The following is a 15,823-nucleotide window of genomic DNA, read 5'->3' as shown; positions in this document are numbered from 1 at the left end:
GTCTTCTCAAAAACTCTCTCTTTCTTAAGGGCATCCCATAGGCCATCACCCAGCTCCTCCAGGTGACACTGAAGTATGTCTCTCTCTCCTTGATAACCCTTTCTACTATCTTGAGAAATAAACATCCCACAATCCAAGCTGCTACAAGGCCACTCAGGGCCTCTAGGCAGCCTTCTATGTCATGGAGGACTAATTCCCGGCTTCCAGTGTCTCCATCCTTCCCCATTTCTGGGGAACAGCCCACCCATCTAGGAGGTGCTTTACTCTAGACCTAGTTCCCCACTAGGGGTTCCCCAGTTGGAAGCCCCACAGATGGGGGCTCCTGGGTGAAGCTGAATCCTCCACTGCTGCTGGTACCAGGTCCTCCCCACCATCCACAGGGAGGTTTCCAGGTATCTCCCCACCATCCCTAGTGACAGCCTGCCCAAGTGTCACACCCATGAGGACAGATTTTGGGTTCAGAGGTCCTGCTGACTACTGCCAGGTATAACTCCAGGGGCATAGGAATTTCCCAGCCCAGGGCTAATTACCTTTAAGTCAAAATCAAAGGGAGAAATAAAGCAGGAGAAACCCATTTATTGCCTACAAGCAGCCATCCACTTCTGCTTGCAATTTTACCCATAGCACCCATTTAAAAAAATGAAAGATCTGCATGTATTGCTATGGAAAGTTCTCCAAAATATCTTAAGTGAAAACAAAAACAAAGTGCCAATACTATGTATAGTATGCTACTATTTGTATAGGAAACAAAGAAAAAAAATTGGTATATTTGCAAATGTACAGAATTACTAAAAGTTGCATATAGGAGAAATGGGTGGTTGGAGACAGGATTTAAGGAAGGTTTGCTTTAACTGATGTGGGTAAAATTGGAGTATTTCCAGAATCTCACACCTGGCCTTAATTAATCTCCATATCAATACGTATTTCCAACGGGTGGAAAGAAGTAGTCCATCTCCATACCCATAGGGAGCGAGGGTATATCTGGACCTGAGACTTTGGGTGGGGTCCCTTTTTACAGCTGGGTCGTGAGAGACACAGGTGAGCAGAAGGGAACGACTGCTTGTAAGCAATAAATAGGTTTCTCTCACTTTATTTCTCCCTTTGACTGATTTGGTTTTGAATGTAATTTGCCCAGGGCTGGGAACTTCCCCCTCCTCCCCCACCCCAGAGTTACAACTGAATACTCATACTTTTGATATTTGCTATGGTTTTCCTCTTCAAAAAATAAAAATAACCCCCCTCCGAAGAAAAATAATTACAAAAAATATATATTAAACAACAAATTGATCTCTGCCTCTAAACCTATGCTGTCTAATGGAGCACATGAAATGCAGGCAGTCTGAATTGAGATGTGCTGTAAGTATAAAACCTACTATTTCAAGGACTTAGGAGGAAAAATAAAATATCGCATTAACAATTTAAAAGTATTGGCTGTTGAAATAATATTTGGATATACTGGATTAAATAAAATATAATCTTAAAATTAATTTCATCTGTTGCTTTCATATATTTCTATTGGACAGTGCTGCCTCAGTCTGTGAGCTTTATGAGAGCTGTAGCTGTGTGCTCTGTTCACCATTACATATCCTGCATCTATTTTGTAAATAGAAAAGGTTTCTCTTTACCCAGTTTTGTTCAAAGCCCATACTGTGATCAACCGCAACTGTGAACATCATTTTATTAGCATTCAATATACTGTTTCTAGATGGTTTAACATCTTTTTAATGGGATGAAATAGCATTTCCAAGAGACAGCAATACCATATTTCACCCAAGATCCCATTAATTATAAGATACATCCCAACTGCAAAGACAGTTAAGTTTAGGGGAAAAAAATAGCCAATGGCTCTTAACATAAAACTTAGACAGATTTTTCTGAGATGCTAAATATGAAAAAATATGCATTTTGGAATCAATGAAATAAGTAACTGAGTCATTTATTTCTGAAAAAGCAAATGTAGAAGTAGAATATTATATGTTCCATGCTCCACTTGTAAAATTATATTACTTACTATACATTTTATGACATCTGATTGCTTTACCCTTCTATTTTTTCATTCTGTTCAAGCAAATGGAATCTTACCTAATTAATGTCTTAGAATTGCAGGCCCTCCTAACTAAGAAGTATTACTGAGTAAGTAAGATGCAGGTATAGAAGGAGTAGAATTCTGAAGCCATTTAAAAGAAAGTTTTTAGATTAAGTTAGAGATGAAAAACATTTAAAAATAAAAAAAATCATATCCTTTAGTTATGAATTCTAAAAAAGGCCTTGAAGGTTAGCTATTTAAAAAAATTACATCTAGGAGTTGTAAGGTTTAAATTGCTTGTGTGAAATTGGTTTTGTGAATATTAATAAAGGGAAACTTCATGGACATGGAGTCAAGAGGACAGAAGGGGGCGCTCTCATGCCCTACCACTGTCAGCTGCAGACCCAACCCTAAGAGAGGAAGAGACAAAGAAGGACTTTGCCAGTCCATATTGCTTATTAATACTTTACTATGCCAGCATGAGGAAGGAAGGTTTTCCTATTCCAGCAACAGTGCAGCCAGTGAGAAACCACTGCACTTCAATCTCTCACTTTTTGCTTAGAATAGTCCTCCCAAACTTCTCCTTTCCTCTATAAGAGAATTCCTCTCCTTCACTTTCCAGATGTGCCTGTGGTTCTGCCATAACTTGCTTAGATCCTATTCTCTACTATTCCCAAATTGTAACTCTGGGGAGAGGAAATCCCAGGACAAAATACCTCTAAAACTGAAATCAGTCAAAGGGAGAAATAAAGTTTAAAACCTGTTTATTGCTTACAAACTGCAGTCCGGGGCTGTTTTTCTCTCCTGCTCTGGCAGAAGCAAGTGAGACCTCCCCGCAACCTCTCAGGTTTCAGATAAACCCTCAGTCACCCAGGTTATTAACCACTGATAATGGAGATTTTAACTACTACTACTCTCCACCCCTCAGGAATGCCTGTTAATATGGAAATGCACTAAAGCCAGGTGAGAGATTCTGGAAATCCTTCCATTTTACCCACACACATAAACCCATTTTTTGCTGGAAAAACAACTGAGAGTTTTATTCTTAGTTAACATTACTTAGTGATCAGAAGTGGGACCCAGAGAAGACCTGCAACAACTCTTGAGACTGGTGAGCAAACAGGTTCCAGTACCCACCCTGCCCACTGAGCTCACTGCTTTCATGCTGACCATGGACTTTGAAGGTAAGTTTTCTTCTGGGTTTCAAGCTCCACTGTCTGTGTTTTTGAGCTCTGCAAGCTTTATTTGGGATCTGCTTTAAGACCTTGTCCTTTCTGAGACTATTTGTTCTGCCTTCAGTCTGACTCCTGCTTAGAACCAGACTGTTGGTTTGAGTGCCACCCTTTGGAACGGGACTGTTCCCTGTCAGAACTGTGTTGCCCTTGGCACACAGCCTTCTGGAGGTTGGGCTGTTTCTGTTGGAACTATACCGGTGAAACTGGGTGGCCTTCAGTCTGTATCCTTTTCCGAATTGGACTATTCCTACTGGAACTACATTAGCCTTCGGCCTGATACCTTTTGGAGCCAGACTATTCCTTTTGAAATTTTGCTGTTTAGTAATTTTTCTCTTCACAGAAAAACCTCTAAGAAATGAGATCTTAGTTATCAAAATGCTTTGAAAGCAGCCCCCTCACCCACTTATGGGTCCGTAGCCAGTTTTGTGTTTAAAACCAATGGTCCCTCATCTACAATTCTAACAAAATGGACCAACTTAATAAAAAGTAATTTAGAACACCAGTAGCTATTATGGGGAATGTTCAATCTCCCCAAACTTGTTTTCTCAGAAGTAAATTGAAAAGCCACAACTCAAGGGGAAAAAATCTGAATGGGGTACCTATTTTAATGGATATTTTGAGGCTTCTGAATGTTCTCAGGATGCTAAGTTTGCCTCTTTGCAGAATACTATTTCCAAATTAACTGAAGCAAACAACTGAAAGAAGCCAAAATAGCTTCTGAGGCCTTTTTTCCTCACCCCCATCTTTGTCTCCAGGCAGGTGGCAGCCACCTTATGCCCAGGCTCTGCCTCTTGCACCATTTTCCTCTGTTCTCTCTACACTGTCCACCTCTTCTACATCCGCTATAACTCTGGAAGGAAAATCCCAGGGTAAAATACCTTTGAAACTGAAATCAGTCAAAGGGAGAGATAAAGTGGGAGAAACCCGTTTATTTCTTACAAGCAGTCTGCTTCTGCTCTCCCGTGGCTCTTAAGACCAGGCTGCAGAAGAAGACTCCCCCATCTAACATCTCCAGTCCAGATAAGCCCTCACTCACCAGTGTAATTACCTGATGGTATGGAGATAGAGTACTTCTCTTCATCCCTTGGAAACCTATTATATGGAGATGCACTAAAGCCTGGCTAGAGATTCTGGAAATATTGCAATTTTACCCACACCCTTCTTTCTTGAACCTATTAAAATCTGCCTCTCTAAAGTTAAGTCTTCTGAGGATCTAAATAAACCCCAAGTTTCTTAGGTTCCTTGGACTAGACTAAGGCTGAATTGCAAGTCATAGTTCAAAGTGTTTCCTAAAGTGACTGAGGACCCCCTAGGTTTGCTGAAGAATATAACAGTTATTCAAGCTTACCTGGTTTCTCAGACTTAATCAATCCACATGCATGAGCTACCGCCCCTGCATCAGAGCCATTCTTGGCACTGCTCTTTTGCTTAAGAATAGTAATGGGATCCTTCTTAGCTGTCTTTGTACCTCATGCAGTAGAAGCCCTCCCAAATTCTCATCACACTCAGCACTGTCAGCCAGTCATCTCATCTCCTATGAAATCCTTTTTCTAACTGCTCCTTTATAACTCTTGCTACAACAACCTTAACCCTGCTATTCTACCTCCCTTCACAGATGAAACCCCTCACTTAAGGATGAGAAATCATCTTTTGACTCCTATAACAATTTACAGGGAACTCCTCTAACCAATGCAGATTTTTCATGGTTTACTAATGGTTCTTATTTAAAGGATGAAAATGGTAAGCATCATACTAGGTGTGCTATTGGAGCTATTTATTAAGTCATTGAGGAGATGCCTCAACCTCAGCTTCTTTGGCCCAGTAAGCTGAGTTACTTGCCCCTACTTGAACTTGTACCTTAAACCAAGGGTAAAATGGCAAACATTTATACTGATAGTTGGTATCCTTTGGGGTAGCTCATGACTTTGGAGTATTATAGAAACTATGAGATTTCCTATCCTCCAGTGGGGATAAAATTGAAAATGGCTCTTATATCTAAAATTTATTGTGCCATACTTTTGCCAGTGGCTCTGGCTATTACGGTTCCTGGAAATTTTAGACTTAACTCCCTGGAGGCCAAAGAAAGCCACCTTGCTGTTATTTGCATTAAAAACACTGCCCTCAGGAAACAAATAGGCAACACTGTCATGTTCTATACAGATGTTTTCCCAAATGATAATTTGGAAAAACTGACCAGAGACACCTAACAATTGGCCCCAGAAAAGAAAAAATGATACTGGAAATCTAATAATTGTTGGTTGGATAAAAGGAGAGAACTCTGGTTTGGACCAAATAACAATCCAGCTTTACCAGAAATTCTAAAATTCCCACTAGTTACCACTGTACATGCATTAAACCATTAGTCTACTGACAAAATGATAGCATTCATGAACCAATATTGGTGGGGAAATGTTAAGGTTGCAAAAAGTGCCTACCTCACTTGTCCCTCCTGTCCACACTGCCCCAAGACATTTTATTGGCCCAATGGTCCATTTAAGATTTGACAAATGCATTGCACACAGCTTCCCCCATTTCATGGGTATAAATCTGTTGTAGTCATGATGTGTATGCTTTCTCACTGGACCAAAACTTTCTGTTACGGACAGGCAAAACCTGCTTCTGTGGCTGAAATTCTGTTACAAAAGATTGTAGCTGTGGAAGCCCTCTTGAACTTCATGGTGATTTGAGAATCCATTTTATTGGACATGTGCTTTGAAAAGTCTGTACTGCCTGGCCAGTTTTACAGCACTTTCATTGTTTATACCATCTTCATTCCTCAGGGTTAGTCAAATGCACAAATGGCATTATTTAAGACAATTTAATTCACAACATTGCTAGGGCCTCTACAAATACTTGGGCTAAAAGCATTGCCCTTAATCTGTCTAAATTTCAGATCCACCCCCTTTGGAACTTGTAGACTCTCACCCTTTGAAATAGTCACAAGACATCCCAATGCACTTTGCCCCTGCCTCCTTTGACTCACAGTTGGTAAAAGAAAGTATACTTCAATATTATAGAGGCCTAATTGTTTCCATTAAAAATAACCATGTTATGTTACAGCAGTCTTTTCACCCTGCCCTCCTGGGAGATGAAGACCTTAAGCATTATACTTTGCAACCAGGATATTTCAGTTTTTGTAAAAGAAATCTCTAGAAAGACTCTCTTGAACCTTGCTGAAAAGCCCCTTATTCAGTACTGCTAACCAGCCCTTGTGCCACTGAAGTCCAGGGAATAGACGTTTGGATTCATACAATACATCTAAACAAAGCATCAAAGAAGCAGACGGGGCCTGCACTCCATCTCGTGGGCCTGAAAGTAAAGATTTCCCAGACTTGAAGCAGATGACACCTGACAAAACAGCTTTCCCTAAATGTCCAGACCAGGCCCGTATATCTTTTTCTCACTGTTTGCTGTTTCTCTTTCCTGGAAAGAAAATGTCCTTGTCTGTCTGCATTTCTCAAAACTTTGCAAATGTGGGAACCCTTTTCTTTTGATTATGGCCTTTTCAAAAACAGGCCATGATAATCCTATGAGCCTGTTTTTGAAGGTTAGAAGGTCCAGAATTCACAGAAGTCTTTCTTTCATCTGAACTATTCTGGATTCTTATCCAAAGTCATGGTCTCTGAATTTGTAACTTTACAAGTTGTATTATTGGATAACATTTATGTTCTTCTGAGATGATACTGTTTTAATACATCTTCAAAGTCTTGCAAAAAGTTAAACTATTGCTTCATGTTCATACATGCACTGTTATCTACCCAAATGCACTAGGTTAATTGCTTTCAGTGTGCTTTTGCAGTGTTCACTATTCTGCTTTCATGGCCCCTTTATGGAGGGAGCTCCAGGAGGCATACATGACTCAGGTTCGCCTCTGCAGGGAGAATTTATATCCCTTAAGTCACAGTAAGTGTCAATAAATATTTTCAATTGAGTGCTTTCAGCCCTAGGGTCCTGGTTTAGAACCATCATACTATTTAGAATTGACATGGTATTCTTCAGTTTTGTGTTTTGTTGCCTGTCATGCTTATGTAAAAGTGATGTACCCAATAAGGAGATGATCTGCAGTGTTTATGATCTTGATAAATACAAACTATGGGTGGGAAGTGCCTGAGAGTTCTCCCTCCTTGTTACTCAAATGCAGCCTTAACTAGATTCCAAATGCTATGCGCTTTCCCTCCAGTGTAGGTCATGACAACCAAGAAAGGTACTTCCTGTCACTGGGGAACAACCCAGTAAACATGGAAAACCTGACTCTGGATCAGTAATGTTTTCAAGCAAAGATCTTGATCAAAAAGGGGGGAAATGTGGAAATGAATATAGGGAAAAGTTACCAACATGGGGTTGGGAAGCCAGAAGGGGGAGCTCTCATGCTCCACTACTCTTGTCAGTTGCTGACTCAGTCCAAAGAGAAGGATTTAGCAAGTCCATACTACTTTAGATACAACTTTACTACCCCAGCATGAAGAAGAAAGGTTTTCCTCCTCTCCCAGGGACAGACCAGCCATTGAGAGATTGTCAATACTCAACTAATGAGAAGCCTACTATAATTCTATCTCCTAGTTTACTTCAATGGACCTTTTGTCTATAACAGCCCCCTCCCAATTACCCCCTTTCCTCTGCAAAAGAGCATTCCTCTTTTTTGTCTGCAGACTTGCCTATGGCTTTGCTATAGCTAGCTTATACCAGATTGCAATTCTCTGCTGGTCCTAAATAAATCCATTTCTGCTAGTAAAATAACTGAGTTACATTTTTAAGATTAACAGTTTTTATTTATTTATTTATTTTTATTCTGGTATCAATCTACAATTACATGAAGCACATTATATTTACAAGGCTGCCCCCTTCACCAAGTCCCCCCCACATAACCCTTCACAGTCACTGTCCATCTGCATAGTAAGATGCTGTAAAATCACTACTTGTCTTCTCTGTGTTGCACAGCCCTCCCCGTGCCCCCACACACACTATACATGCTAATCGTAATGCTCCCTTTCTTTTTTCCCGCCCTTATCCCTCCCTTCCCACCCATCCTCCCCAGTCCCTTTCCCTTTGGTAACTGTTAGTCCATTCTTGGGTTCTGTGAGTCTGCTGCTGTTTTGCTCCTTCAGTTTTTTCTTTGTTCTTGTACTCCACATATGAGTGAAATCATTTGGTACTTGTCTTTCTCCACCTGGCTTATTTCACTGAGCATAATACCCTCTAGCTCCATCTATGTTGTTGCAAATGGTAGGATCTGTTTTTTTCTTATGGCTGAGTAATATTCCATTGTGTATATGTACCACATCTTCTTTATCCATTCATCTACTGATGGACATTTAGGTTGCTTCCATATCTTGGCTATTGTAAAAAGTGCAGCGATAAACATAGGATTGCATCTATCTTTTTCAAACTGGAGTGCTGCATTCTTAGGGTAAATTCCTAGAAGTAGAATTCCTGGGTCAAATGGTATTTCTATTTTGAGCATTTTGAGGAACCTCCATACTGCTTTCCACAATGGTTGAACTAACTTACATTCCCGCCAGCAGTGTAGGAGGGTTCGCCTTTCTCCACAACCTTGCCAACATTTATTGTTTGTCTTTTTGATGATGGCAATCCTTACTGGTGTGAGGTGATATCCCATTGTGGTTTTAATTTGCATTTCTCTGATGACTAGCGATGTGGAGCATCTTTTCATGTGTCTGTTGGCCATCTGAATTTCTTCTTTAGAGAACTGTCTATTCAGCTCCTCTGTCCATTTTTTAATTGGATTATTTGCTTTTTGTTTGTTGAGGTGTGTGAGCTCTTAATATATTTTGGATGTCAATCCTTTATCGGATCTGTCATTTATAAATATATTGTCCCATACTGTAGGATACCTTTTTGTTCTATTGATGGTGTCCTTTGCTGTATAGAAGCTTTTCAGCTTGATATAGTCCCACTTGTTCATTTTTGCTTTTGTTTCCCTTGCCCGGGGAGATATGTTCATGAAGAAGTCACTCATGTTTATGTCCATGAGATTTTTGCCTATGTTTTTTTCTAAGAGTTTTATGGTTTCATGACTTACATTCAGGTCTTTGATCCATTTTGAATTTACTTTTGTGTATGGAGTTAGACAGTGATCCAGTTTCATTCTCTTACATGTAGCTGTCCAATTTTGCCAGCACCATCTGTTGAAGAGACTGTCATTTCCCCATTGTATGTCCATGGCTCCTTTATCATATATTAATTGGCCATATATGTTTGGGTTAATGTTTGGAGTCTCTATTCTGTTCCACTGGTCTGTGGCTCTGTTCTTGTGCAAGTACCAAATTGTCTTGATTACTGTGGCTTTGTAGTAAGTAGAGCTTGAAGTTGGGGAGCGAGATCCCCCCCACTTTACTCTTCCTTCTCTGGATTGCTTTGGCTATTCGGGGTCTTTGGTGTTTCCATATGAATTTTTGAACTATTTGTTCCAGTTCATTGAAGAATGCTGGTGGAAATTTGATAGGGATTGCATCAAATCTGTATATTGCTTTGGGCAGGATGGCCATTTTGACAATATTAATTCTTCCTAGCCAGGACCATGGGATGAGTTTCCATTTGTTAGTGTCCTCTTTAATTTCTCTTAAGAGTGTCTTGTAGTTTTCAGGGTATAGGTCTTTCACTTCCTTGGTTAGGTTTATCCCTAGGTATTTTATTCTTTTTGATGCTATTGTGAATGGAATTTTTTCCTGATTTTTCTTTCTATTAGTTCATTGTTAGGAAAGCCACAGATTTCTGTGTGTTAATTTTGTATCCTGCAACTTTGCTGTATTCTGTTATCAGTTCTAGTAGTTTTGGAGTGGAGTCTTTAGGGTTTTTTATGTACAATATCATGTCATCTGCAAATAGTGACAGTTTGACTTCTTCTTTACCAGTCTGAATTCCTTGTATTTCTTTGTTTTGTCTAATTGCCGTGGCTAGGACCTCCAGTACTGTTGAATAACAGTGGGGAGAGTGGGCATCCCTGTCTTGTTCCTGATCTCAGAGGAAAAGCTTTCAGCCTCTCACTGTTCAGTATGATGTTAGCTGTGGGTTTATCATATATGGCCTTTATTATGTTGAGGTACTTGCCCTCTTTGCCCATTTTGTTCAGTTTTTATCATGAATGGATGTTGAATTTTGTCAAATGCTCTTTCAGCATCTATGGAGATGATCATGTGGTTTTTGTCCTTCTTTTTGTTGATGCGGTGGATGATGTTGATGGATTTTTGAAAGTTGTACCATCCTTGCATCCCTGGGATGAATCCCACTTGATCATGGTGTATGATCCTTTTGATGTATTTTTTAATTCGGTTTGCTAATATTTTGTTGAGTATTTTTGCATCTATGTTCATCAGGGATATTGGTCTGTAGTTTTCTTTTTTGGTGGGGTCTTTGCCTGGTTTTGGTATTAGGGTGATGTTGGCTTCATAAAATGAGTTTGGGAGTATTCCCTCCTCTTCTATTTTTGGAAAACTTTAAGGAGAATGAATGGGTATTATGTCTTCTCTGTATGTCTGATAAAATTCTGAGGTAAATCCATCTGGCCTGGGGATTTTGTTCTTGGATAGTTTTTTGATTACCGCTTCAATTTCATTGCTGGTAATTGGTCTGTTTAGGTTTTGTTTCTTCCTTGGTCAGTCTTGGAAGGTTGTATTTTTCTAGGAAGTTGTCCATTTCTCCTAGGTTTTCCAGCTTGTTAGCATATAGGTTTTCATAGTAGTCTGTAATAATTCTTTGTATTTCTGTGGGGTCCATCGTGATGTTTCCTTTCTTGTTTCTGATTCTGTTGATGTGTGTTGACTCTCTTTTTGTCTTAATAAGTCTGGCTAGAGGCTTATCTATTTTGTTTATTTTCTTGAAGAACCAGCTCTTGTTTTCATTGATTTTTTCTATTGTTTTATTCTTCTCAATTTTATTTATTTCTTCTCTGATCTTTATTGTGTCCCTCTGTCTGCTGACCTTAGGCCTCATTTGTTCTTCTTTTTCCAATTCGGTAATTGTGACATTAGACTATTCATTTGGGATTGTTCTTCCTTCTTTAAATATGCCTGGATTGCTATATACGTTCCTCTAATAAGGTTAACAGTTTTAATATCTTATTGTTTCCCTCCTTAAATATTGAGTTAAATAAAATTTTTCATGTGTTCATCTTATATTTATATGCATCACAATTTTACCATTTTGAAAATTATACCATAGCCATTTGGGAAGTCATCTACATAGGTACTCAGGTATGACTCAACAGATAGAGCCAAGTAAACTGAATTACTTGAGAAAAGTATTTCAAGATCTACTTAGGCCAAGGTACATCTTTTCTTTGCTCTCAAAGTGATTCCCACGTAGCAATAAGGCCTTTTTTTTACTCTATTTCTGTATGGTTTGCCCTGACTTTGTTTTGGTTTCTGCTTTGGCCCATAAATTAATCTTCATTCATAACAGTGATTGAGACTGTATTTTTATGATGTTTTATGATCTCTATCAATGATAAATCTATCTTCTCTTGGGTGAGAGAAGACAGAGAATCTTTTTTGTTCATCCTTGTCTATGTGTGAGAAAGCTCTAGTCAATTAAGAGATTAATGTACACTGGGAAGGAGAAGAGCTCTTTGATATCTGAACTGGTGAATTTAGTTTTGACCTATGGCTGAATTTGTTATAGATCTGAAACTTTTTAAGCTCTCAGTGTGTCTGTATATCTATAATTGAGGAAAATCTTAACCTCTTATTGCACATAAATTAATAAATTAGATTATGCCTCATATTAGGAAACTCTGTCCTGATTGGTTTAGAGATAAATAAGCACTTATATAAATTGAATACTTCCAAAATTACCAGAAATTTTAAAAAATGAACACATTGAAGGAGCTAGAATTTAAAGGAAAAAATCATTTTTATAGAAACTGCTAGCTCAGAAACATTTTAAAACATTCAAGTTCACATAATAAAGATGAATCTTTGGACAGATCAGACAAGTTTAGTAATTTGGGTTAAATAAATAAACAGCTATGTCTTTTTTCTCTGCTTATCATTATTTAATCATGGTTGTTTAGAATATTGCTTATGTAGTTGTAATGTTCTATTTTTATGGACATATGAAGAAGCTCTTTTTAATTATTAGACTGTCTCTACCCTTCAATTTAGTGGACTATACTTTTGTAAACTGGAATTTTAAAATGGTATCTGATTCTGAGGCCATAGAATTTGAAACATTTACCAAATCTCCTTACAGTTCATGGCAGTATTCAGAAGGACTCTGCAATCATTTACCAGGATATAATTGAACAAATTGATTGTCTAACCAAGGCCATATATGGAGTGTTGTGTTTAAGAATAATCATCTTTTAATCAAGTATGGTAAGTCCACTATTAAAAAACAAGCTGACTTTATAAGTAGAGTTAATGCCTACAAGTCTGTAAATCTGTTGCAGTAAAACTGTAATGGTACCTGGATTGGTAAGGAAGGGCCATTGGCAAGCCAGAAACCTTAGTACATTTTGGAGATGCTGGCAAGAGAAATTCACCCAAATTCTTAGATACTACTGGAGAAATCTGGTGAGTTTTGGGGCTTGATTTCCTAGCTTTGAGGTAGTCAATTATGGGGGCTTTTTAAAGTTTGATTTGAGTGTCCTTATGAAAAGTTTCAGATGGAAGTTAATCCTTCAGTCTTAGCAGTGTCTCAGGATATGCAAAGAAAATTCAAGGAGGCCTACATAGTTAATTAACACTCTGGTTGTACCTAGGTAAATAATCAGGCCAAATCTAATGAAACCTGCCTTTTTGTAACCAATAATAAATTTGGCAAATTACTTAGTAATCAGAAGGAAGACAATGTCAAGAAACATCAGACTTGGAAATGGATTTTAAAAATTACTGAATGTCCTTTTAATGGGTGGTAGGTATTAATGGATCCTCTGGGTATTATCTGAAGGGCTGTGTACCTGTGATTGTCTATTAACTAGGCGGTTTTACAAGTCTGTAAAGTAGAAGTTAAATTATAGAATGTGGAGATAATGCAAATGAACCATAAACTACAACTGATTTCTGCTCTGCAGAAAAGATGACCCCTTCAGATTTTATTGCCCTGTAAGTTATTAGTTTTATATCCATTACCGAATTATTTTAAGCATTTCTGACTACCTGTAGGTCTATTCTTCAAATTCACCCTTATACCAGTTTTAACATCTTATTAGTTACCTTATTCTTTAATGAGTTAAATGAAATACATTAACGTGTTAAAAAAAAGCAACTGTCGCATGTAGGATTTAATTTTTAATATCAAAAGAACTTCTGTACTCTTTATCATGGCTAATATATTTAAATTAGTGGATGTCATTTCAGAAACCATATATACAGTTTTTTTTTTGCTTTTGTTTTTAATCCAGAGGAGTCTTGGAGTAATCTCTTCTCCCTTTATTCAAATTGATGACTCTGGTAGATTCCTTAAACATTAAAATTGTCAAAAACATACCAGATCTGTTAAAAAAAACACAAAAAACTATGCCTTCTTTAGGAATCATCAAATCACAGATGTAGGCAACTGACAATCATGTTTGTAGTCTATGACTTCCTTCCCTCCTAGCTGTAGTGGCCCTAGCCAGTCAGCTTATGTAAGTGGTGGGAAATGTAGTGTATTAATATTAGGTCTGCTAACATGGGATCAAAGAAACAAAGAAAGCCAGGCTACAGAACAAGAAAGAATGAAACATGACAGGGTGAAATATAGCTGAGGAAGAAAAATACTATATCATGGATTCCTGAAGACTACTTAGGTTCTACTCTCATCCTAAAACTGACTCTATTCCTATCCTTCAGATCCATGAGGCACTTCAATATACTTAAAATATATTTGTTCACTTCTTTGCTTAGATTATTTGTGACTATAAAGTCTTAATTAATAGTTGTATGATTGCTTAATAATCAAAAGAGTATTTTAATATATACTCTCAATCATGTGGCTTTGGAATACATTTACATGTTTAAAACTATGCTTATAACAGGTAAGTAAATTTTTGGACTTTTGTATCATAAATTCAAATTGCATTTGGAATCTATATATTCTATTTAACTTGTAATTTCTGTGCAATACCCAATATAATTATAATCAGTAAGTCTCTAAATCTCCTTACTGTTAAAAAGAAAATCACAGGATCATAATGGAGTCACTTAAAGTTATTTAGGGCTTCTTATAAGACAAGATTTAATACCTAACCTAACTGCATTATCAACCTCCTCAAGAATGTAACCTCTAACCAATGAAGCTAGAATGTCCTGGAAGCTTGCTCTCTGGGAGATCCTCCCCCCTTAGGAGGAGAACCTTACCTAAACAAAGCCTTTCTTTTTTTATGCTGTCTTTGCATAAAAGTGCACACCTGAGTTTATGCTAATGAGGTGACTTAGGGTGGGTCCCCTACATGGAGACAGGATGGGGCTGGGTCACCAGAAAGACTAAGTTTAAGTTAAAGGGTGATGTTATGGACTGACCGAGTTCCCTCAAAATTGATTATATTGAGCCTTAACCTTTTCTGTGACTGTATTTGGAGATGGGGCCTTGTGAGAGATAATGAAGGTTAAATGAACTCATGGATAGGGCCCCATAACAGGACTGGTGTCCTTGTTCTCCCCACGCATGACACAGACAAAAGGCCATGTGAGAATAGAGGTAGCAGTCTGTAACCCAGAGAGACCTCTCCAGAAACCAACCCAGATGATTCCTTGACCTTGGACTTCTAGGCCCCAGAACTGTGAGAAAATAATCTGTTGTTTAAGCTACCCAATCTGCATCATTTTTTTATGGCAGCATTAGCCACCTAATAATGGTGGAAATTTTCTACCCAACTCTTGACCTCTGGGGAATAGAGGGGGGTTGAAGATTCTCTGTAAAAACTTGTGATAAATGATCCGGGAGCTCCCAGGTTGGTGAACACATTGAGTTACTGGGAAGGCAGCACCCAGGGAGGTGTGAAAGCTGTGTCTCCCCTCTTCCTTTGCCCTGTGCATCTGTCTTTTCCATTTGGCTGTTCCTCAGTTGTATCCTTTATAATAAACTAGTAATTTTAAGTAAGGCTTTTTTTCCCCTGAGTTCTGTGAGCCATTCTAGAAAATTATCAAATCTAAGGGTAAGGTTGTAGAAACATTCAAAATTTGTAGTCAAATTGGACAGAAGTGTAGATAGTCTGGGGACCCAGGATTTATAACTGGTATCTGAAGTGAGGGTTGTCTTATGGGACAAGCCCTTAAACCTGTGGAGTCTGATGCCAACTATTTTGAGTTAGTATCAGAATAGGATTAAACTGTAGAACACCTAGTTGGTGTCAGAAGTGGTGTCAGACAACAAATATTTAATGTAACAAATTTATAGCAGTATTTGATGTTTAGAATTACAAAGGAATATTAAATTCACAAATTTTGGTTCTTACATTATATTTTCTGAGATATCTACTAATCTAATAAAAAAATGGGACAGGTAATTTCTATGCAGTTCAAAATCAAAACAGGATGTTTTCCCATCATGGTAAACAAACCAAGTATACACTGTTACATGAAGTAATAAAACTTCCAAGAAAGAATACAAACAGATACACTAA

This window comes from Manis pentadactyla, chromosome 4 (assembly GCF_030020395.1).
Source record: "Manis pentadactyla isolate mManPen7 chromosome 4, mManPen7.hap1, whole genome shotgun sequence".
Taxonomy (NCBI): domain Eukaryota; kingdom Metazoa; phylum Chordata; class Mammalia; order Pholidota; family Manidae; genus Manis; species Manis pentadactyla.
Note: the sequence above shows the minus strand (reverse complement) of the source record.